The sequence below is a fragment of the Corylus avellana genome, chromosome ca4 (assembly GCF_901000735.1).
Source record: "Corylus avellana chromosome ca4, CavTom2PMs-1.0".
In the NCBI taxonomy this organism is placed as follows: domain Eukaryota; kingdom Viridiplantae; phylum Streptophyta; class Magnoliopsida; order Fagales; family Betulaceae; genus Corylus; species Corylus avellana.
Genome location: NC_081544.1, coordinates 24,461,491 through 24,485,566, shown reverse-complemented (window position 1 = coordinate 24,485,566; position 24,076 = coordinate 24,461,491). Strand labels below are relative to the sequence as shown.

Below are 24,076 nucleotides of genomic sequence, written 5' to 3'. Positions count from 1 at the left end.
GTATGAACAAACTGAAAGAAAGGGGAAGAGAAATGCTAGGGATTCCGAAGGTTTTCCCGAATTTTGTTTCCCGACTTACGTGGCATCAAGTTGCAGGAGAAAGCAAAAAATATCGAAGGAAAAGAAGCTTCTCTCTCCTCTGTCATCTCACGTTCCCCAAACCACAAAAAGCCCTCTCCCTCCCTCGCTTACCCTCCACCGGCGATCTCTGTCACCAGCGAAGAAGAACGAGTTCCGGCCATCTGCATCAAGCACACCAAAGCACATCTAACATTTGCAAGCACTAAGAAGACGTGAAACCTTGTCTGATTCATTTGGACAAAAAAAACTACTAGAAACTAAACCGGGTTTGAATCAACCATTACCAAATCCAAGAAATGACAAAAAAACACACACAGAACAACAACAAATGGGTGTTATGGCAATATAATTCCAAAACGAAATCTTTAGCAAATTAATCGTTACCATTCACCAGATCCACCGCATTAAGTTATAGTTAAAGCACACAAAATTGGTTATTAAAATTTTTGTAAACGTCTTTGTTAATGGTATCAATCCTAATTCATCAAATTTTAGAATAGTACAAATCATAATTTTGAGACGGAAAACCAATTAACCCAATTAATGCAGTTTCTTTTCTCTGCAGTTTTCCATATTTTCCTCTCACTTCCTTCTTTGTATTCACATCCACGTTTCCTCATGGCTTCTTCACATACAAGTCTCTCTCCCCTGCAACAACAATCACTCTCTTCGACTTTAAAACCCATTAAAGAACTTGGGTTTTCTGTTTCACAGGCATTAGAGGTGGAGAAGTTTTCTAGATATGAGGCTCTATGTGTACGTGCTGGAGGCAAAAGACCCTTCCAGATTCACGCATGGAGAGAAAGAGAGCCTTCGCCCGTGGCCGGAGATTTTTTGCGCCAGAGTTATAGAGACAGGAGCGAGGGAGGGAGAGCAAAACCCGCTCTTCTTCGCCAGTGCCGGAACCGTTGCGCCGGAGTAAGAGATGGTGAGCGACGGAGGTCGACGGTGGATAAAATTGAATTTCACCGGAGGTCGCCAGAGGTCGCCGGTAACAACTTGAGGATAAAATTGAATTTCACACTAGTTTTTAGAGAGTTTTACCTCGATAAATAATTTGAGCAGGTATGAACAAACTGAAAGAAAGGGGAAAAGTAAAAGAAATGAAAAGATGTAAGACAAAGACAGTAAAGACCTACCACGTATTGTTTTTCTTTCCACGTGTTTCATGTACATTTTCCTGTCATCCACTACTTGATTGATGACCTCAGGCCTCAGCCAAACTTAATGAGCTGGTAAGTGTTTTACCATGGTCCATGGACCAAGTAATAATTCATTGGGCTAACAAAAATAAATAATAATCGTAGAAAATACTGTTAATATAAAATATAAGAGAACCGAGGAATGGTTCTACCTTAAACACTTACTTTCACCATCAAAAAGTGTCCTAATAACATGTTGAAAATATTAAAATATAAAATATGTAAAATATAGGAAAGCAAAAGTAAGAGAAAGAGAAGACACAACTTTATAGAGTGATTCAATTAGCTTAGAGACCACTAGAAAGTGATCTATATATCGAACTACATCTTGTTTGTATTGACTACTTGTTTGATAATACAATAAAAATGCTTATTTATAGGCCATGCAAATATTGTACAATATAAGAAAATGTAAATCACATGATAATGATCAGATTTTGGCATTATTGCATGATTAGATTCCGTTATCATATGATAAGGAAAATATATAATTTTGATATCATAAAAAGGCTTAAAATTGCCACCAAGAATGGCTTGTTCTTATTCTTTCTCTTCATTTATTTTGGGGGGTTGTCATTGAAAATTTGATTGTGCTGACATTTCGAAGGATGACGAGTGATCAGGTAAATATTTGCTGAATTGATCATCAACTCATTTTTGCGTATACACATGCGAATTCCAGCTGTATAATATTATATATGTATTGGATCATGCATATTGATGCATTTGAAAACTCAAGACTATAAAATACCTTTGGAAACAAACAATATCCTTCCTATTTCACCTCTCTCTCCCAAAAACTAAATTTAGAAAACACAAGTAAATATCCTGGGTTTTTGGTAGTTTTTGGCTAACTTGTGACCCCTTAAAGGGCCATGCTTTATGTATCTGAAAAGCTTCGAATTTGAACAAATAATGACAAAAAAAATGTAAAATTTCTGGTCTTGGTTTTCTGGAATTTATGGAAGTTCAGTGAAGTACCAACAAAGGAACAATTCCATTTCTTCGATCATGGGCCCAAACAAGTGATTCGTTAGATATCAATCCATAATACGGATAAAGATTTTCTAACAATTCTAGTCTCATCCACTCTTTTAATTATTAGATATTGCGTCCAAGCATGTTGTCGAATTCTTTCATTGTCGTCCATTTAGTTAATTTTGTAGAGTTGCTATAGCAAGTCCAACTCCGGACCACAAGTGACGGAGTGCGACACTTGTGAAGGATTTTTAGCTTGCTTGTGCAGGGGTACGTAGGCACTACTCTCACTAGAAAACGGCGATTATTTAGAATTAAATGAGATAGATAATGTACGTAATAAAATGGAATCTTAATATACTCTGAAAATGGAAGCTTTTCAAGCTCAATATTTTGGCCGGACATTGGAACTTCCTTGGTAAAATTATAAAGTGGCAAGAAAATCGCAACTAGTATTACCTGGAACAGGTTTCAGATTGAAAATGTTCACAAAATCCCAAAAAGATCCTTAGTAAATGTTGGAAAAGACAAAACATCAGGCTCATTCGTTCATCGAAGATTATGTTGAAGCTGGTTCAGATTCTTCTTCACATTTCAATTAAATATTCTATATATGTATTGAGCTTTTTATCTTAAAAGAGAGTTTAAACTTTTAAAAAAAGTGGTGCTTTCACAAAAGAGGTCAATTATTACTCTTTACTGCGCCTTGTATTTTCCGGTGTAGTAGTATAAGATTGATAAACTCAAGTTCTATTGTCAGTGCAACCTAAAGCAAAAAACTCTTAATGATTAAAACATTATAAATTTAACTTAACTGTTTAACAACAATTTTCTTTCTAATAAAACATTTCAATTTAAAACCATTGTATATAAAATCTTATTAAAAAAAACAAACTATGTGTGATGTGTCACTCAACACTTATTCTTCTCTTACCGATTTCTGATCTCCTCACATATTACTCTCACTAAATAAGTGCTGCTTAAGTGCTTAACATCTGGAGAGGAGAAGAAAAATGGACGAGTTTGGAAAACTTTAAAAAGATAAACACAAATGAATAAAGAAAATAACTCTTAACTTTTTTAAAATATTAGTGAAATAATAACATCAAATCCTATGAAATAAAGGGTTTGAATCTGTTTAAGTTTAGGATAATGATTAAGAATAATTTTAAATGTCATCCTATATCGTATCTTCTTAAAATTAATATGATTCTTAAAATTATTATTAAATTAAAATTTAATAATAAAAAATTATTAATCTAATGACAATTTTCAAAAGAACAAAAAAAAAAAAAAAAAAAAAAATTGGAACGACTTGAAATTGACTAATCCTTTCATAGAATTCTAGGGATAGTACTGTTTTTCCCTTACCACTGTCACCATTTTGTGGATTAAAATGGGCCAAGCTATGGCTCTACCTCCAACCTCTCTTTCAACTATCCTACAATAGATTCCTGCAACGTGTCCTGGCCGGCCTCCATTAAATTGGAATCATTAATTAGTGAATTGATTGATTGTATATTTGTATGTCCTGTCAAATGAGAGAAAGAGAACGAGAGGAATCCAAATTGCAACAATCGTCCCCTCTGCAGCCACATATATGGTGCACAATATGGATAAAGATTTTCTAACAATTCCATTCTCATCCACTCTTTTAATTATTAGATATTGCGTCCAAGCAAGTTGTCAAATTCTTTCATCGTCGTGCATTTAGTTAATTTTGTAGTGTTGCTATAGCAAGTCCAACTCCGGACCACAAGAAAATGGCGACACTTGTGAAGAATTTTTAGCTTGCTTGTGCAGGGGTACGTAGGCACTACCCTCACTAGAAAATGGCGATTATTTAGAATTAAATGAGATAGATATGTAATAATGTTCATTTAACTAAGATCACTAAATAGAAAAAAATATTTTGAGATATTTTAAAATACATTAAAACTTGTTTAACAATCTCTAATTAGAATTTTTCATGTATAATGGATTTGTTTCTTCTTAATTCAAAAACAACTAAAATTTTATTATTTTAAGAAAAAGGAGAAAATTAATAATCAATACAAGTACAACTTTTAGTTTGTCCCAAAAGAAGATAGTTATATGTGCTTAATCAATAAATCAATTTGAACTGTTTTTCTCAAAGAGCACATGAGTGATTCTATTCATTAATTTTGAGGTAATTTCATTTTCTTTTTATATTTTTAGATGCATTTGAATAGTTACACTAAATTTAGAAAGAGAAAAGAGAGATTGATTATAAGAGAGGAAGAGAGAGGCAAAGCCATAGGCAAAACTAGGTTTTGGGGGGTACAGTGTCAATTTAAGAGGTGAAGTGTAAACATAAAATACTTAAGGGATAAAGTGTACATCATGGGGTCAAGTGTTAATATTAATATTTTGGAGAAGTAAAGTGTTACTTTTTAAATATTGAGGTTAAAATTACAAATTCATAGATACTTCAAGGGATAAAAGGTATTTTCTCTTAATTTTAAATATTCATCTTCATCATACTCTCATACCATTGAGCTAATGTTGCATTACCCATCAGTCCTTGACTTTTTTCTAAAAAAATAAAAATAAAAATTGATTCAATGGTTGATGAGCACTATCATATTATCTAGTGCTCATCAATTTTTTTTTTTTGCCTATTGACCCCTATGCTAATTTTTTTTTTTTTGGCCCCTTGGTCCCTACCCATTAGAATCTTAATGTCTCTCATAAACTTTAAAAAAAAATTGTTAATATTTCTTAGGGTCAAATTCTTTATTCACACATGTAGTTTAACTTCTTTATTGTTTGATCCTTAGGATTTACTTTTATCACATGAGGTATTCTGGTTTGCTTAAAGACGAAGAGGGTCCCTCCGTCAAAATTTTGTCCAAAATGTGACGAAATACCACGTCAACACTAATCACGGTTTGACACGTGTCCATATAATTAATTAATTAAAAAATAATTTTAATTATCTACTACGTGCCACGTGCAATAGTTTGTATCATCCACTACTCTCTTTCAGACTTTGTCCCAAACTCCTTCGGCTAGAGACTTAACCACCACATATTGCACCGATCCTGTCATATTTCAGATTTTTTTTTTTTTCACATGTTTCAAATTTTCCTGTCATCCATTACTTTATTGTCCTCAGGCCTCGGCCCAACTTAATGAGCTGTTAAGTGTTGTAGCATGGACCAAGTAATAATTCATTGTTCTAAGAAAAATAAATAATAATTGTAGAAAATGTTAATATAAAATATAAGAGAAGCGATAAAATGTAGAATTTTGGGGTTGTTCTACATTATTAAACACTTACTTTCACCATAAAATAAAATAATAATAATAAAAAAAAGTGCCCTTGGGGTGGTCCGGCCACCCTCCAGGGCCAAATCCGCACACAACCCCCCCCGGCGCAAAAAAAAAAAAAAGATTTAGCCTTTGGGGTAGCGCCTAGGGGTGTCAAGGCGGTTACGGTTAGCGGTTATTGGCAATAACCGCTAACCATAACCGCCTTAGCGGTTAGTAAATTTCACTAACCGCAACCGCTAACCGCTAAGCGGTTAGCGGTTAGCGGTTAACCGCCGGTTAGCGGTTAATGAAGTAGATAACCGCCCGCTAACCGCTTTTTCAAAATTGGGCTTTTTTTGGGCCTTTTTTTAGTGTCTTCTTGAGCCCAATTGCTATAAAAAGAGCCCATATTAAAAAATAAAAAATATTTGACCCAAAATTTACATTTTCTTGTACTTTAAAAAAATTTCCTTAAATATTAAATCATAACCAGTTAACTTTTTTTTTTTTTTTTTTTTTAATTTTTTAAAAAAAACAACATATAAAAAAAAAAAAAAAATTCAACACAACATATAAAAAAAAATTCAGAATTCAGACAACTGTCACAACATATAAAAACAAACATATAAAAAAAGTTCAACACCAAGCATATAAAATAAGTTCAAATAAAACATTAAAACTTCCTCAATCCTCTCATTTGGTCCTCTAGCAAATCCTGTAGACATCAAAAGAAGAAAAATTATAAACTTAAACATAATAATATTAAGGCACAAGCATGTACATATATCAAAACGTGCTTAATATAATTGTATTGTAATTAAAATACTATGACAATTCAAAAAATGATAATCTTCGTTACTAACAAACCTCTAGGCAAAAGATGAAGCAGCACTTGAACTTGAAGGTTGAGTCACATTTATGAATAAATAATTAGAATAAATTAATAAATAATGAAAACTAAATGAAGTTGCAAATAACTAATTTGCAACCGTTGGATTTGGAAAAATAATTAAATTTTAAATATTAACGGTTTAATTCGTTTTACCAAAAGTTTATCCCATGTGACTGTCTCTACTTAGATCTGGTGTGCTTGTTCAATATGATCCATTGATTATATATACGTTTTCAACATTTAATATTACTCGTTAGATTAGATCAAACAAGGCAAGCTTACGGTGTCTCTGTTACACCATATACATACTTCTTAGTAAATGCTTGATAGTTGTCCTCCATTAATATCACCCAACGGCTATTAGATCATCAAAACATTTTGGACGGCTATGATTACACTTATATACCATAGATCAAATTCAAATTCAGCTATGATTAAATTCAATAAAAAATTCAAAATTCAAAATTTAGGAATTAGGAATAAAAATTGTGTTATGTAGTATTATTTAGGGTCAATTTGTTATTTCAATTGTGATTATAAGTAACACATTGTTGAATCTAATGTCAATTACTTAATTTGATATTATATAATCATATAATCTTATTAAATTATATCATATGATTAATTATTTAAATTATTATCATATTTACTTATAATCTTTTTTCTTTGAATTGAACTTAATATCTAATGGTAAATGGTAATGTTCAAACTCCTGAATCCTAAATTCCTAAAGTATCTAATAATCCTTTAATTAAATTGTAGTTATAAGTAATATATTGTTTAATTCAATTGAATCAATTGTGATTATCATTGTACATGAATCATATGATTAACTTGTAAACTTATGACTTATGAGTTATGTCATATTATATATGTATTATTTATTATTATATAATCATATGATTTAATGATCAAGTCATCATGTGATATAATCATATCAATTATAGTGATAATATATAAATTACTAAAATTTTAATGATAATACATTAATACTTAAATTTTGTTTATAAGTAACACGTTGTTTAATCCAATGTCAATTACTTAATTTGATATTATACGAATCATATCATCATTTTACATTAATAATATGATTCACTTGAAGTCTTGAATAAAGTATTTGAATTGTCATTGAATCATATGATTAAGTATTGATATTATACATTTATATTATTCATATGCATATGTAGACTTATATATACTTATAACATATATAGACTTATAAGTTTATAACATACATTAGAAATAAGTCTCTAGATATTTAATTGTTGTATTAGTATGAATTGGTATACTTATGAGTTATGTCAAATTATATATGTATAATTTATTATTATATAATCAAATGATTTAATGATCAATTGATCATGTAATATAATCATATAAATTATAGTAATAATATATTAATACTCAAATTGTGATTTAATTATTTTTAAAAAAATTGTGATTTAATGATCAAGTGATTATATGATATAATCATATAAATTATAGTGATTTAATTATTTTAAAAAAAAATTGTGATTTAATGATCAAGTGATTATGTTATATGTATAAATATTTTTATAATTATAATTATAAAAATATATTATATAAAAAGGCGGTTAGCCGTTGCGGTTAGTAGACCCAATAACCGCAAACCGCTAACCGTTAGGCGGTTATAGCGGTTAGGCGGTTAGCGGTTAATGCGGTTAAGCGGTTAGACGGTTAGGCGGTTAACGGTTATAACGGTTAGCGGTTAGCGGGCGGTTTTTAACCGCCCGCATTGACACCCCTAGTGGCGCCAAATCTTCTTTCTTTCTTTTCTTTTTTTTTCTTTTTTTTTGATTTGGCCCTTGGGGCCCTTAATTTTTTTATTTTTATTTTTTAATATATATAATATTTTATTATTTTTTATTAAAGGGACAAATGTCCCATTTATAATCCGAGAATATTTTTAGAGAGATTTTAACTTTTTTTTTTTAACATGTCCACACAAGAAAAAATAAAAATAAAAAGACTTATAAAAAATAAAAAGAACCACTAAAGTCGTGTGGTTTCGACAATAACTTGTTAGAGCATTCCCAATGGAGGAGTCATATTTTTATGTAAAATGGCTTCTCAAAACTCACTTTTATCTAGTTTAGCTAAGCCATTTTTAAATGTCTCTACATCCGATTAGCTATATTTCTATCTATTCTATTAAAATATTTTTAAAAGTAAGAAAAGTTTTGAGAAAAAGAGAACATGTGAGAGGAAAAATGAGAAAAATTTTAGAAAGAAAAGAACATGCAGAGAAAAAGTAGGAAAAGATTTGGGAAAAAGAGAAAATAGGTGAGAGAGACAATGAAAAATAAAATAGCTCCCTTGAAAAGTGCTGCTACATTTAGCTTATTTTTTAGCTCTTCCAATCAAATATTTATTTTACATTTTCTTTTAGCTAATCCAATGTAGAGGGTTTTTTAAATATTTGAAAAGTCATTTTAGATAAAAGTAACCTTTGACTCTTCCATTGTGAATGCTCTTAGTTTTCACTTTCACAAATTAGACTTTGAGCGCAAAAAAAAAAAAAAAAAAAAAAAAAAAAAAAAAGTTGGGTCTCATTACTTTGTTAGCTAAACGATACGTTTTTGGAAAGAAAAAAAAAGTTGTGTCATTCATCTTCAATCTAAAAAAAAAAAAAAAATTGGCAGATGGTGGCAAGTTTGCCATGGTGAGTCGGTGAGGGTTAGGAGTGAAAAAGCGGTTACTGTTAGTGATAATTAGCTAAAATTGATAACCGTAACCGCCTAGGCGGTTAGTAAAATTCATTAGGCAGTTAACCAATGAGTAGCGGTTAGTAACTTTAATTACCGCAAATAAACACACAAATAATAAAGAGAATTGTTAGAATATATAAAAAATATATTATATTTTCTATATATTTAATATTTTATTTATTTATGGGATGATTGTAATCAAATATTGGGATTGTAATCAAATTAAAGGGATTTGAATACTATACTTGTATTTATGCAATACCCTATAAATAGAGACATTAGTATTATAGACAAATTAAGTTAATGAGCACAATGTAATCCTTATAAGATATTCAACGTGGTGGACGTAGGTGTGTAACACCAAACTACCCGTAAATTCTTTATGTTCTTTCTCTATATTGTTTCCCCTATTATTTTCACTTCATCATTATTTTCACGAAAATAACTCTGAACTTATCTAAAATACTTGTGAAAACATCTTATCAAATCCTATGAAAAAAAGTTCTTGTACCTTTTTAAGTTTCGGATGATGTGATGCAACGAAAGTATAAAGTAATTAACCAAAAAGCAGTGTCTTTGATTCTGCAAGGAGAAGCGTCTTCGTCTTCTACCCAAAGATAAGCTCTTCATCTCTGATTTGATAATAATTCAATTAAGTCTTATATCATAAGCTAGCCTATTTATGAAAGAGAAATACTTGTAGATAAAGTAAACATAATCTTAGTAGTAATAGTAAACCTAATCCTAACAAAGAAATAAACATAATAAGAAAAAATAAAAATTCTATTTCAAACATGCATATGAATAATATTTAACATTGAAGATTTCATCTTGATGATGTAGGTCATTGAAAATTGTCTTAAAAAAATAAACAAAAGAAATAAATTGAAACTAACTATTCCACATTAATTTAAAAGATACTTTCAGAACTGACCTCACACCATAAGCTGGGAGATTGAGATTGGTTTGTGTTAGGTTTACAATTTAATTATGGGTGATAAAAAGGGATATTTTTTTATTTTTTATTTTTAATTATTATTGTCCTGAGCCTACATTAAAGAGTTTAGTTGGCATGCATATCCAAACAGGAAGGAAATGAGTTTGATCTGAAGCAGAACTCCAGAGAAAGGAAGCCAGCCTATACAATTAGAAAGTCACCTATAAAACCGATCTATCCAAAAACAGAATCAACTAGTTATAGTTGGGGAAGGGAAAAAAAGAAGAAAGAAATAACAAAGGTAAGAAACTTCGATTAATTTTGTGATTTAATTTCCGATTTCAAGAGTAAGGTGTTTTATTTTTTCAAATTTCAAATGGGTCGTATGTCACTTTACTTTTAAATTATGCGTTTAAATTATGCGTTTGTTATGTATATCTCATTTGACATGATGATGCAAGCAAAGTACCAGACAGCAGATTGAAATTGTTCAAATGGGCCTGGAGGCTTTTTGGGAAGTTTCATTAGGTTCACTTGTCACAAATTCTGCCATCCACGTGTTTACTGTTTAGAGCAAGAGGTATTTGGAATCCAGCTGAAAATTACTTGATTGTTCATAATCTTCTGTCCCCCCCCCATTTTCAATGGATTTAGACTCAAACTTCTACAGGGTGGCTTTATTTGCTGCAATTCAAAACAACCCATATGAAAAAAAAAAAAAAAAAAAAATTCTTATTAGCAAGAGTTGAAGTTAAACTTTACGAGACAAATTTGTGAATTCTTGTTTTCACAATCTTATGTACTCTGAAAATGTAAGCTTGTTGGAGATGTTCTTAGTCAATATCTCAACCAAACTTGAGAACTTGGTAGCCTCATAGGAAAAGTTATAAAGTGGCAAAAAACAAAAAAAAACAAAAAACAAAAAACAAAAAAGTAATAGTAGTTTTACTTCTACCTGAACCGTGTTTGTAGCTTGTGCCTGTTCGGAAATGTCATTTTTATCCCACATCAATATTGGACATGTACATAACTTTATATTTGATTATCAGTGAAAAATCTCCCACAAAACAGGATAAATCTACCAATAAACACCTTAATCTAGAAAGGAATTGATTAATTAGAAGTGAAAAGACGGATGGTTATTAACCGCCTACTAATCGGTAACCACACTAATTGCTAACCGTTTTTGGAGGCGATTAAGAAAAACCGCTAACAATATCTATAACTTTATTTTTTAATTTTTTTCTTAGGGTTATTAATTACGAATCGCCGATTAACTGCCTAGACGGTTAGCAAATTTTACTAACCGCCTTTTCACCCCTAGAATTGATGATAATATATACAAAGTAAACATGCACCACATTCGAAATGAAAATAAATGATATCAAATACCTTTTTCAATCAAATGCTTTAAAACTTAATATGATTGTCAATCAAATGTCGGATCCATGGCATCCTTTTTCAATTTTTGAAACACAAGGAAGATGATAACGAAGAAGGTTAGCCCAATGATACAGTTAGCAATGGCAAGATCCAAGGAAGGCATTAACACAGCATATGTGCCCGTGACAAATGCTAGTACCATTGTTATCATGGCCCCCAAAATGAGGATGAAGGCCAGAATGACAACTTCCCGGCGACGGTATTCATTGTAATTCTTGTCGAAAAGCCATGGCAACAATAGGTGGATAAAGACAGCAGAACTTGACAATACCATTGATATGGTATCTGTGATAACGAATGCTTTGAAAGTAGCATTTTTTCTTAGAAGTGCAGAGCCTGAGTGTGAGCCTTCTCCACTACTCGCGAAACCCCTAGGCATGGTAATACATGTTGCAAAGGTCACAGTTGTAATAAGTGCAGCCACTACCAAATGGGCTTCCCGCAACAAAGATGTCCAGTCTTTGCCCATCTTGTCTCCACCCTCGTCCTCATCCTCGAAAGTTATTACTTGTTGAGGTAGTCCACGCAATGCATACCGAATTATAAACCTCTTTGTAATGTTTATACCGATATTATTAGGGATTTTTATATAGCTTGTAAGAAAAAGAGCGCACATAATATATATATTTTTTTATTTTAGAAAGAGATTTACCATGGATTTTTTCTTTTCTTTTTTTTAATTAGGGTCAATTTTCTGTTGATGATTTATTATGGATTTTTATATACCTCATGGTCACTATTTTTTTTTATAGCCCCTAATTAATGTAATTATGAAAAATGAGAATATGTAGAAAAAATAGTAAAACAAGGAGAAATTATTATAGCACCTAATGTACATTGTCATTTGTTTTTATAGATTATGATTTTTTAAAACCATCATGTAATTAACATGCAATGTAAGACTTATAAGAACATATATACGAAAAAGATTATCATATATATATATATATATATATATATATATATATAACTGTGATCAAATTGAAACCCTCAAATCGTTTAAAGACAGAACCGGAATTTAAAACAAGAAAAAGAAAAAAAAAAAAGGAAAAAAATGAAAGTGAAAATATGCAATGGCATTATTTATTTATTTATTTATTTACACTCTTACTCTTAAAGCTGAGCATGCTTAAGCCATGTTGACTCCTGCATTTGTACATGACACGTGCCTTATGACACAGTCAATTAAACTTTTTAAATGACACAATTATCCCTTTCTAAATATAACAGACCCTGCGCTTACATTTTAAAAAGTGCAATCAAAATGGTGCATTTTAAAAAGATTATTGCTACACAATTAATTTTTTTTACATTAATTTTTTACATTAAGGTGATGTGGCTCTTGAGTATTTTAGGCCGTTCAAATTTATGTGAAATTTGGGTAACCGAACAAAGAGGGTCGTAAAACTCATTTGTCCAAAACATTCTAAGACACAAGACTCACCTACCATAAATAGATAAGCCATGCAACCCTGTCTCTTAAGCTGCCTAAATTTTGTAAATTTTTCTAATTTTGAAACTTGAACTGAATCATCTTCATGGTTATGGTAATATAAAGATTAATTGTAAAATTAGTTCTTTCACATTGATAGTGTAAGGTTTTAGAAAAATTATGTTACGACCTCCTAGCTTTGTGCTTTATCGCTTCTGATATCGAGACTTCAATTTTCAATTTCACGAATTTTAGACTTTCAGGTGTTTGTAAATAGAAACCTTTGTTAATTAAAGAAAAATAAAACAAAAAATAACAAAAGGGGCCATGAAGGCCACGACCATGGAGACCATGATCGAAGACCACAATCATCTTGGCCATGGAGGCCAAAGAGCTCCATGGTTGTGGTGGACCACGGCCAATCGTGGTCACGGAGGACTTAACCAACTAAGTCAATGGCTTAAGCCTTAAAGCGGATTCTCAAAAAAAATATGGTGCAATCATATTTTTTTTACATTAATTTTTTCAAACTTATTGGTAGCTTTTAAAATCACCATTAAATTTTGGATAAATTTTTATTAGATTTTAATCCAATTATAATTTTAAAAGCTACCTATGGATGTGAAGTAGTGGGTGTAAGGAAGTGGGAGTATGTAGCATTACTTTACAACACACACTTTAAAAAGTCAATCCATGATTTTGACAAATGCTTAGTTACATTTTTAAAAATTGTATTTTTATTAACTGCATTTTATTTTATTATTATTATTATTATTATTATTATTTTTTTTTTTTCAAATTGTATGATTTGAAACCACTAAACTAAATAACACTTAATTTAGTAGAAAAGACAAACATGCTATTCAAGGAAGAAAAAATGATTATTTAGAATTAAATGAGATAGATAATGCAAAATACTTTGACATTTACTAATACTTATTTAATTAAGATTGCAAAATATAAGAATTATTTTTAGAGATTTTAAAATACATTAAAAAAAATTTAACAATACTTTAATTTGCATGATTTGAAATTTTCAAGTGTATTATAATTCTATATCAACTTAATTATGGATTTGTTTTTTCTTAATAAATTCATAAGCAACTAAAGTTTAATTCGTGTAAGAAAAAGGAGAAAATTAATATTGAATATAAGTAAAAAAAAAAAATTAGTTTTCCCCCAAAAGCAGATAGTTATATATGCTTAATAAATAAATAAATTTGAACTATGTTTCTCAGAGAGCATACAAATGAGTGATTTTATTCCATAATTTAGAGGTTAATTATTTCATATTCGTTTATAATTTTAGATGTAATTGAACAGTACTTATAGTAAATTTGGAAAAAGCAAAAGGAGGGTGATTATGAGAGAGGCAAAAAGTAATAGTTACCAGATGGATGGTCCTTAAACTTAAACTAAAACTAAAGAGATTTGGTTGGTGATAAATAGTAGAATTTTTATGGAGTCTTAAAATAGAACCAACGGCAACCACCATCTCCATGAAACGTTTTTTTTTTCAAGTAGGGAGAATACAAGGTAATTAAAGGATTTTGTACCGTTTATTAGTGATGGTGGTGTTGCCCTCTCTTGGGATGGGGGTTTGTTGTGACAAATTGAAATAGCGGGAGTTTTCAAAAATTGTTAGATGGCCCCACCTCAATAACCCAAAACACAGAAAAAAAAAAGCAATATGTAATTTTTTTTTTTTTTTTTTGCGATGCAAGATGAAATTATGTGTTACCTCATCAAGTGTACGTTTTACAGTTGAAGCCATCGCAATCTCCTTCGCGTTGAGGTGTTGTTTGTTGAAGGCTATCTTGTCGACTCGAGGGTGACCAATGAAATAGTTTGCTGATTGCAAAAAAGTGGAATTGGAATAGAAATGAAGAGGTGAATCCCCATCGGCATTCTTCTCATTCAAAAGGTTGCTGAAAGACCTATTTTCTATTATAATATCCATGATTTTCTCTTGGCACCACTTTCCTTCGATAGCAAAATGGAGTACATTTCAACCTCTGTTATCAACCAGTTCGCAACAATCTAGACACCTTTCTACAATTACCTTCACTGCATCAACACAACCACGATGAGCTGCAATATGAAGAGGTGTCCTACCCTTTGTGTCTTTCATGTATGCTACTTCTCTATCTTTATCCAACAACAGCTTTACTATTTTGCTTGAATAATAGTGGACATGTGCAGCCAAGTGAAGTGGAGTCCAACTGTAATTGTCCATTTTTCTACTTATACCATCAATTTTTTCAAGAATTCTTTTGACCATACCTAAAATAATTTAAATATGTTAAATTTAATGATTTTCTAAATGACACAATTAAGCAAGACTTGGCAGGAGATTGAAAAAGGTACTCAATGTAATTTATTAAAGTTTAGTTTCTACTTTCTTCATAAAATTCAAATTAACAATAATCTCTTGTATATATATATCTTTTTCATGAGTTCAACTGTAACAGGCAAATGCAGAACATGGATTACATCAAGGTTCTATTTAATCTCCTAGGCCTTAATTAGTTAATTTTATTGATAAATAGTATAAATTATGTTCTCTACAGCTACCTAAGGTGGTTGCAACTATATATGATTATTAAGTGGAGAGGTAATTTCTTCTTTTAACAAAAGTATATATAATATTATAATCTGTTTTTCTTTTTTCATGTTGATTCATCAATCAATTAGCTAGCAATCACCAAAGATTTATGATTTGAAGCTAATCATAAGGCTGTTCCGTCATTTTTTAGAATATGATCTCAAAATTATTTATATATCAAAATTGTAATAAAATTTAAAGAATTAAAGCTGCATTACTCATTAATTACTAAATTAACCATGCAAGTAGAACATTGAGAAAATAAATAGGTAGTACCTGAGTTAAACTGTATTACGGCAGCATGCAAAGCTGCCCTACCAAGGGGGCCCCCATGCATTGGTGATTTGCATTTGTCTAAAATTTCGAACAACACACTTTTAAACCCTCTCTCGGAAACTATGTAAAGTGGAGTCTCACCAGCATCATTAGCAGAATATGAAAAATTTGGGTCTTTACTAATCAACAATTTTACCACCTCAAGGTGATTATTACGTAAGCCTCGTGCAAAGCTGTGTATTTCTCTGTGTTCGTCATCGTAAGCATTTCCTTTACTGGTTCAATCCCCTCTTCAATGTCTTGATCATGGAGAGTTTGGGCACAATATTTGATTAGAATTTTCACTATGTCACTATGCCCATGCCTTGCTGCAATGTGCAATGGAGTTTCATCTTTGGCATTGGCTTGTTGTAACAATGAGGGGCACATGTCAAGAATTTCTTTCACAAAGTTTGTTGTTGATTCTGATCCTGCATTGAGGGTTGTTGTTGATTCCAATCCTACATTGAGGGTTGTTGATTTTGCTCTTGCATTGAGCGTTGTTGTTGATTCTGATCCTGGATTGAGAGTTGATTTCGATCCTGCATTAAGAGTTGTGATGTAAATATGGAGGATTGTGTTTTTATTTGGAGTTCGTAGGAGGTCAAGAGGCTGATCGGTGATAGCTTTGAAGAAGTCGATATTTCCTTTTGCTGCAGCATTGTAGAAATCACAACGCATGCAAGTGATGGTCTCTGTTTGGTCGGGTTGATTAGTATTAACAAATGCTTGAGATTCAAACGAATTGGAGGGATCCATTCTTTTTACCGAGTCTTATAAATATCTCTCCACACAAGTGATAGTCCTTGGACTAATATAGTTTCTATGCCTCGCCGTATAGTACTCTTTGTTCTGCATTTCACAAATATCATGAAATAAGCAATAAGGTCATGTGAAACGCAACTAGTAATTATCCAAGGAATTTTAAAAAGGAGAAGTGCACTGAAACCATAAGTTTTGTTCATATTACTTAATAATGTCGAATTTTTTCATCTAATTCCTATTCCTGGCCTTTTGGTCCAAATGTCGCAGATGTATTACATACTCCAAATAGTACCATTCGTTTGCTCTCATGACAACTTGTGATGACACAAAGTATATATGCATGCATATTTGGGAGTCTTTGACATACTTGAATGAAAAATATAACGGAAAAGAACACCATAATATAGAAAGCCTAACACTGCCACCAATCTGAATCAGGCATCATACTCCCATTATTTGCAAAATTTTCACACATAAACCCCGACAACCAAATGAGAGAAAAAGCTCAAATATCCTAAATAATTGAGTAAAAACCGTGAGATATGGCGAAATTACTAAGTTGAATTCATTGTGAAAGTGGCGGCAATGATAGAGCTGTAAGTCGCGGCTTCTGTCGATAAAGTAACTTCAGGTCGATATATCCAAATTGAGCAACTATGTGAGAGAGAGAAGAGTGAATTGGGAAGATGAAGATGAAAGGTAATGAGTGTGGAGTGAGGCAACATTCCCATATATATATATAGGCAAATGCTTTGAACTTTGAAGATTAAGGCTCCATAATTAGGCAAAGAAGAATAAAGAGAAGTATCTTAATATTGCTGGCATGCATGCATCAACATTAATTAATATGAATATTACTTTGCTATTGATCATGATAGTCTTCCAACAATGTCCGTGCGTGCGGATCCAGTCCCCATGGATGGAAAATGATCTTTTCCATTGTAAATTCCTTCTATTCTTCTATTTAGACTGAGTTGAAGGAAGTTCGTCAAACCAAGTTTAGAGAAAAACTCTTTCTAATTTAAAATATAGTGGATAGCCTGTTAAATGACATTTTTGTGAGTTTTTTCAAATTTTAAGAGAAAAGTCAAAGTTGAAGAGATGAATAAGAATGCTCTAATTTGCTTATTGTTGAGACAAAATAATTCTAGGGATTCCCAATTGAGTAGAAAATAGCATAATAAAAAATAATATAATAGTTTTTAGGGTCATTTCAAAAATAACATTCTTCTAAAAATTCTGTGAGACTTATTTGGCTGGGCCCGGCCATGAGGATTACGCGTGTGTCATCTTTTTCTTTCTTTTTTTCATTTTTGCACCAATCGATGAATCACATCAAGGTGGCTTTTTGCTTGGTGAAACATATATATAAGAGAAGTGAAAATTGATTGTGGTACAAGTAAGGAATCAAAGCAACTCGGAAAAGAAAAGAAAACACATTAATTGTTGTGGTCTCAAAAGAGTGAAGCCCATGTGGAACTCACCAAATGAGCCCACCATCTTTCTTCTTTTTTTCATTTTTGCATCAACCACAAATTTATTAGCTTGGTAAAACGTAATCTGGCAACAGGAATGCGTAGCAGAAGTAATGAATCAAAGCAAATGCAAATAAGATGTTATACAGCGAAAGACATTGTTATGGTCCTACAGTACACGGAGCTTTAATTCTTAAAATCTGGGACATTGTAGTTCAGACAGGATCTAAATTCCTTGCACATCTTAGGTATTCCGGGGCTACGCACTTTTGTCTCCTTAAAATGAATAGTTTTTTTTTTTTTTTACATATTCACACAAGAGAGAGGGAGAATTCGAACTAGTAACCTCCGCTTCATTAGGCGTGGTCCCAGTTGAGTTACCTCTTGAAGACTTGAAATGATAGTTTTAGACTTTCTTTCTACCACTTAAAAAAAAAAAAACACAAAATTGCTTCCAAAACTAAGGGTAAGGCTAATTTAACTTTCAAAAATTAGCATTACCCCTAGTAGAATTTTTTCGCATATCCTAGTTGAGAAATACTAGGATATGCGAAATAAATTATGATTAAATACTAGGCTAATTTATTTTGATTAAATTATGATTTTAAAAGCTACCTTATTTTTTGAGAAATACAAGGACATCTAAAAGACTACATATAAAACAAAGAAAAAGTCAAGCTTCTCTTTTTTAAAACAATTTCTCTTTCTTGAAAAGTTTTTAAGAATATAATCAAAATTTTACATTGATTTACTTTTAGAGAACAACAATAATTCTATTGAATTCCAATAAAGTTTTAAAGGAGCTCATGTTAAGAGGAATTTAGAAAACTTATTAGTAAATTCTTGCTTAAGAACAAAAATTTATAATTATCATCCTAATGTTGGAGACCAAATCTTAAAAACAAACATATCCAAGGGTGGAACTAGCATTTGAAGTTAAAAGGGTAAAACAAACCAAAAAAAAAATTAAAAATTTGGGTAAAAATATTATTTTAAAGGATGACCCCAAGCCGCCATGTAGTTTCGCACCTGAGCATATCTACTAAAGTTGAACATAATTTAAATCATTTTGCCTTTGAAATCCTTTACAAAGAAACAAGCTCATGCTGTGTTTCTTATTTATTTACACGTCGAATTCATCGGCTCCAGACAATGAAATAGGTCCAAGGGAATCACCTTCTATACCGCCAAGCATCACAAATTCTTTTGTGAAGTCCCCCCTTTTCTCTATCCATCTCACACCAAGCACCATGAAACACACCACGACGTCATTATTCTCTATCTTTGCAAGCTCATTACTCAAAAAGACTGGATTTTTTTCCCCGGCAACATACTGGTAATTTGGCATTTTCCGGGCTGAGATAAAAGCATATTTAATAGGTCCACATCTAAAGAAGACCCCATGCCTAAATATGCGGTGAACAACTCCCTGTAAAATCTCTCCCTTGAAAGGCAAGAAGGTACGGCAAATTAAAGACTACGGGGAAGAAAACATCCCCTGACTCATCCGCAACCTCTCCTTTGCCTATGCTCTTTAAGCTGGTTACTGCCAGAAAGTAACCATGATCCTTGCTGGCCTTTTCATTCAGCAAGTCCTCCACCAGGCGTGTGATGATGGACCTTTGGGAAACAAGTCCATTTCTATCCAAGTTTTCCGCGAGGACAGCCATATCCCTGAGCAGTTCTACTTCACAGAACATAGCCGAAACCTAGCCGCAATGAACAAAAGAAATAGGATTATAAAGATTGTTTCGCACAATTAATCAAACAGATTCTTTTAGATAACGCATCATAAAGAGAGGTTTCCAGCAATCAAACCAGAAAATCAATAAACCAAACCATTAAAACAAAACATGCCAGGATAATCAAAGTCAGTTAAATGGATAACTTGCTTTACACAAGAAATTGAAGAATCTCTCCATAAACATATAGAGGAAGTATTGGGGGGTGGGCAATAGCAACAGGCCAACACAGAGATGGCCATCTATCTCATTGTCAATTGATGGAAAGATGTAATGTGACCAAGGTTCCAAACAATTAAGTCCCGGTTGATTACGAAATTATGGTGTCTAGTCTACTCATTTCACTTCTTACGCCTGAGACAACCTAGCATGATATTTGCAACTAAAATATAAATATAAAAAAGAAGAAATTTAGTGTGGATTACACTTCAACTCTCTGTGCAATAATGACCTCTCCTATCCTTCCTTCCTTCCCCCTTCCCCTATTTCTCTTTCTATAGAACTACAAGATGACTTGTATCAAAAAAATCATTATGCATGAAACTACAGTAATAATATGCATACAACAAATAAATATGATCATAATTTCCGATGTGGACCCACCATGTTGGTCTCAAAAGGTAACACACTATATGTCATGTAGTCGTAACAAATAAGTTTTCTCTATCTCAGCTCATGGGAACTATGAAAGTTTAAAAAAAATTTAAAAAAATCCTTCCTGCACAGGAGTTTTTCAATCATTATCCATACTATATTTTCATAATTCAATCAATTTCTTACTTCTTTCACATGCAAATAAAAGCATTGACGAAGTTTATAAATGGAAAAAAGCATTCAAGTGCAGATGTTAATGGATGCCACAATGATCCTTAGTTAAAAAGATGCTAGAGTTGAGACCATAAAATTTACCAGGCCAAGCAAACTAAGCAGAGTTGTAGAGATTGTACAGGCACATATATTTAGTATAGTTTTGGTACTAATGTGAGGAAACAAACTCAAAAATATAACATTACAATCCAGTTAATGATAAATATATTAGCAGATTCAGAATTGTTATGTGTGTCTAAGTCCCAAAATGTAAACTCAAGGGTGGCATAACTAAGCAGGGCATAAACTTCCGGCATGGTATGCAGTAATATGGTAGATCTACATGAGTATGCAAGTTGGTATGTGCAACATGGATCATTGGACCCAACCTGGCCTAGCCAATTTATTTGTTTGTTTCCTTTATGGTTAGAAAATCAGTACCAACTTATCACCAGTTTAGATTATGGTTTTACACATTATTGGAACTATCAAAACCAACTACCAACAGGTTCAAAGTATTATAAAATAAGAAAAAAAAAGCGCAAACTATGAATCGTATTTATCATTGAGAATTTGATATTTAGTCATGTCGTCTCGACCCTAGTTGTCTTTTTGTTATCTTGATGCTTTTAAGGACTGACCTCAAACCTTAATCTGAGAGGTTCTTTTTGTTTCAGTTTTTACAGTCCAATTATGTGTCAAGAAAAGGAGAAATGAGTTTTGTTATTTTTATCACACATTAATATGAGACATATGCATAATTGGACCATTAAATCTAGGTCGCTAGATTGTTGCCATCATTAGACTTGCAGACGGAAAAATTTCAAAATCTAAGACTACGAAGTCAATGACTAGACTAGGTAGCATGGCACGAATTGCCTTCTCCCGATGTCGCCATTTCCTCTAGTTTCATATATTTTATTTTCATACTTCTTCAAACATATCTTTTCTTAATCCAGAGTAGTGGACTTCACGGAATCAACGGAACCAACCAACTTGCACCAATTGATGATAATACAAAGTAAACATGTACCACATTCGAAATGGAAGTAAAAGACATCAAATACCATATATTTTATATTTGATTAGAAATGGTTATCAAATCATTTCTAATGTGGATGGGGGAGAAAGTTAAATTCTCCGAACCAAATGTCACGAAAGTATGAGAAAACTAAGTAGTTTTGTTTGCACATCCAAACATGAGGTAAAAGAAATTGATCTGAAGCATGACTCCAAAGAAAGGGAGATTGATCTGAACCATTAGAAAGTCACCTATCAACCCAATCTATTGGATGAAAGAAAAACTAGTTCTAGTTGGGTAAGGGAAAAAAGAAAAAGAAAGAATGAAAAGCAATACCCAAGCTAAGAAACTTCACCCTGGAATCAAATTATCAACCATGAAAAGTAAAACTTTCAACAGAGATTTGACATGCTCAGTTTACTTAAACAAGGACTTAAAGTTTCAAACTCCCATTTCGAAAAGGTTTTTGGGCAAAGAAACTGATTCTAACAGATATCCAAATCTAAAAATTCTAGCCAGTAAAGCTTCCTTGAACTAAGGCACCACTTGGTTGGCACAGACAAAACGTTTAATATTTTCATTTCTGTGCTTCAACTAACATTTGCGCGTTTTGCGGTTCCTATCTAATTTCAACTTACGTAATTAAATACATACGGAGCTGTATGTTCTATCAGTTACTTGGCCCCCACTTAAGAATTAGCAATTAAAACTTGTCAACCCAAATCTGGAGAACTAGTAAAGTTTCAAAGTCAATTAAAATACCCAATACACAGAAAGCTTCACAACCCTTGAAACCACCCAACTTTAAACCAAAGAGACTAGGACCCAGAAGAAGAAGATAATCCAATAATCAATCTAGTGCATAAAAGAAATGTCATTTTGGGAATGCAAAGCAACCCAGTGGAGTGGAGCAAATTTTGATAAGAAGTAAACAAAATAGAGGGAAGGGTTTAAGAAAAAGAACCTGTTTTTTTAATTTTGGAGAAACCCAGAAAGAGCTTTGGGGAAGATGTGGTGGTGGAATAAACAAACGAAGGGGAAGGTTGAGGGTCCTCTTTCCCTGAGGAAACTGGGTGAGACAACGCAACACCCTGCGCAGCCCAGATATTCTCCGTTGTGGTGTGATACAGTGCGCACCCTCGAACCTGATCTTGAAAAATTTAGTAGTTCTGTTTTATGGGGGCAAATAAATGATGGATAATATTAACATTAATAAAAATAAATGTTAATATAATTGCATTGTTTTGTTTTGTTTTATTTTTTTTTTTTTTTTTTTTGATATATTCGCACAAGAGGGGAAAGGGAGATTTGAGCTAAGAAAAATTTGAGCTAATGATCTCTACTTCATTGGACATGATCCCAACCGATTGAACTACCTCTTAAGAATTACAATTACTCTATTTTAGTATAAGCACCCAAAACAGTTTTCCCACGTTTTGTTTCAACTGGAACCCTTAGCTCCTCACACATATGAGTAACTTCATCAAATTTTATTAGCTAAAATGGTTAAAAGTACATTATTCTCTATTATAATTATTCACTTTTTTAAAGTATTATAACTTTAAAAAATATTTTCAGATAAAAATATTGTCAGTCTTGTCGTAGCTTGAGAAGTTACGTTTGAAATCCATCTTCCATGATTTTCATGAAAATGAATCGAATGAAACACCGATGATGAACCATAAACCAATTTTTAACTGCAGAAACACAAATTTGCCAGTGTATCATTATGTCAAGTAAGCAAAGTTGTGCCCAAAAGATTATAAAAAAAATAAAAATAAAAAGGAAAAAAAAAAAAACTTAACAGCCTCCCACTGTTCCTGTTTAGTCCCCTGGATTGACTCTTTACATATATTTTATTTTAATCAAGTTTCCAAGGACAAAGAATCTCAACAATATTAGAGAAGCTGAAGTTAAGAAAGTTTAGAAACACCCAGAGGAGGATAGCGAAGAAGGTTAAGCCAATGATACAATTGTAGAAGGCAATATCAAAGGAAGGCATTAAGACAGCATATGTGCCCGTGACAAATGCAAGCCCCATTGCTATCATGGCCAACAAAATGAACTTGAAGGCCAGCATGCCAAGTTTCATGGGATTGCCATCATCATCATCCATGGCAAGTTTCATGGGATTGCCATCTTCATCATCATCATCATCATCAACTTTGTTTAAAATAAATGGCATCAATAGGTGGATGAAGACAGCTGAACTCGACAACACCATGGATATGGTATCAGTAATAACGAATACTTTGAAAGCAGCTTTATTCCTTAGAAGTACAGAGCCTGGGTGTGAGCCTTCTCCTTCTCCACTACCAACGAATCCCCCAGGCATGGTAATACATGCTGCAAATGTCACTGTTGCAATGAGTGCAG

The 24,076-nt window shown here is 32.2% G+C and overlaps 2 pseudogenes; both read right to left on the bottom strand.

Annotated features, from left to right (window-relative positions):
• Nucleotides 1–11,524: 11,524 nt before the first annotated feature.
• Nucleotides 11,525–16,649, bottom strand: LOC132178265 (protein ACCELERATED CELL DEATH 6-like; annotated as a pseudogene).
• Nucleotides 16,650–19,173: 2,524 nt separating this feature from the next.
• Nucleotides 19,174–22,854, bottom strand: LOC132176927 (DNA-directed RNA polymerase V subunit 7-like; annotated as a pseudogene).
• Nucleotides 22,855–24,076: the final 1,222 nt, after the last annotated feature.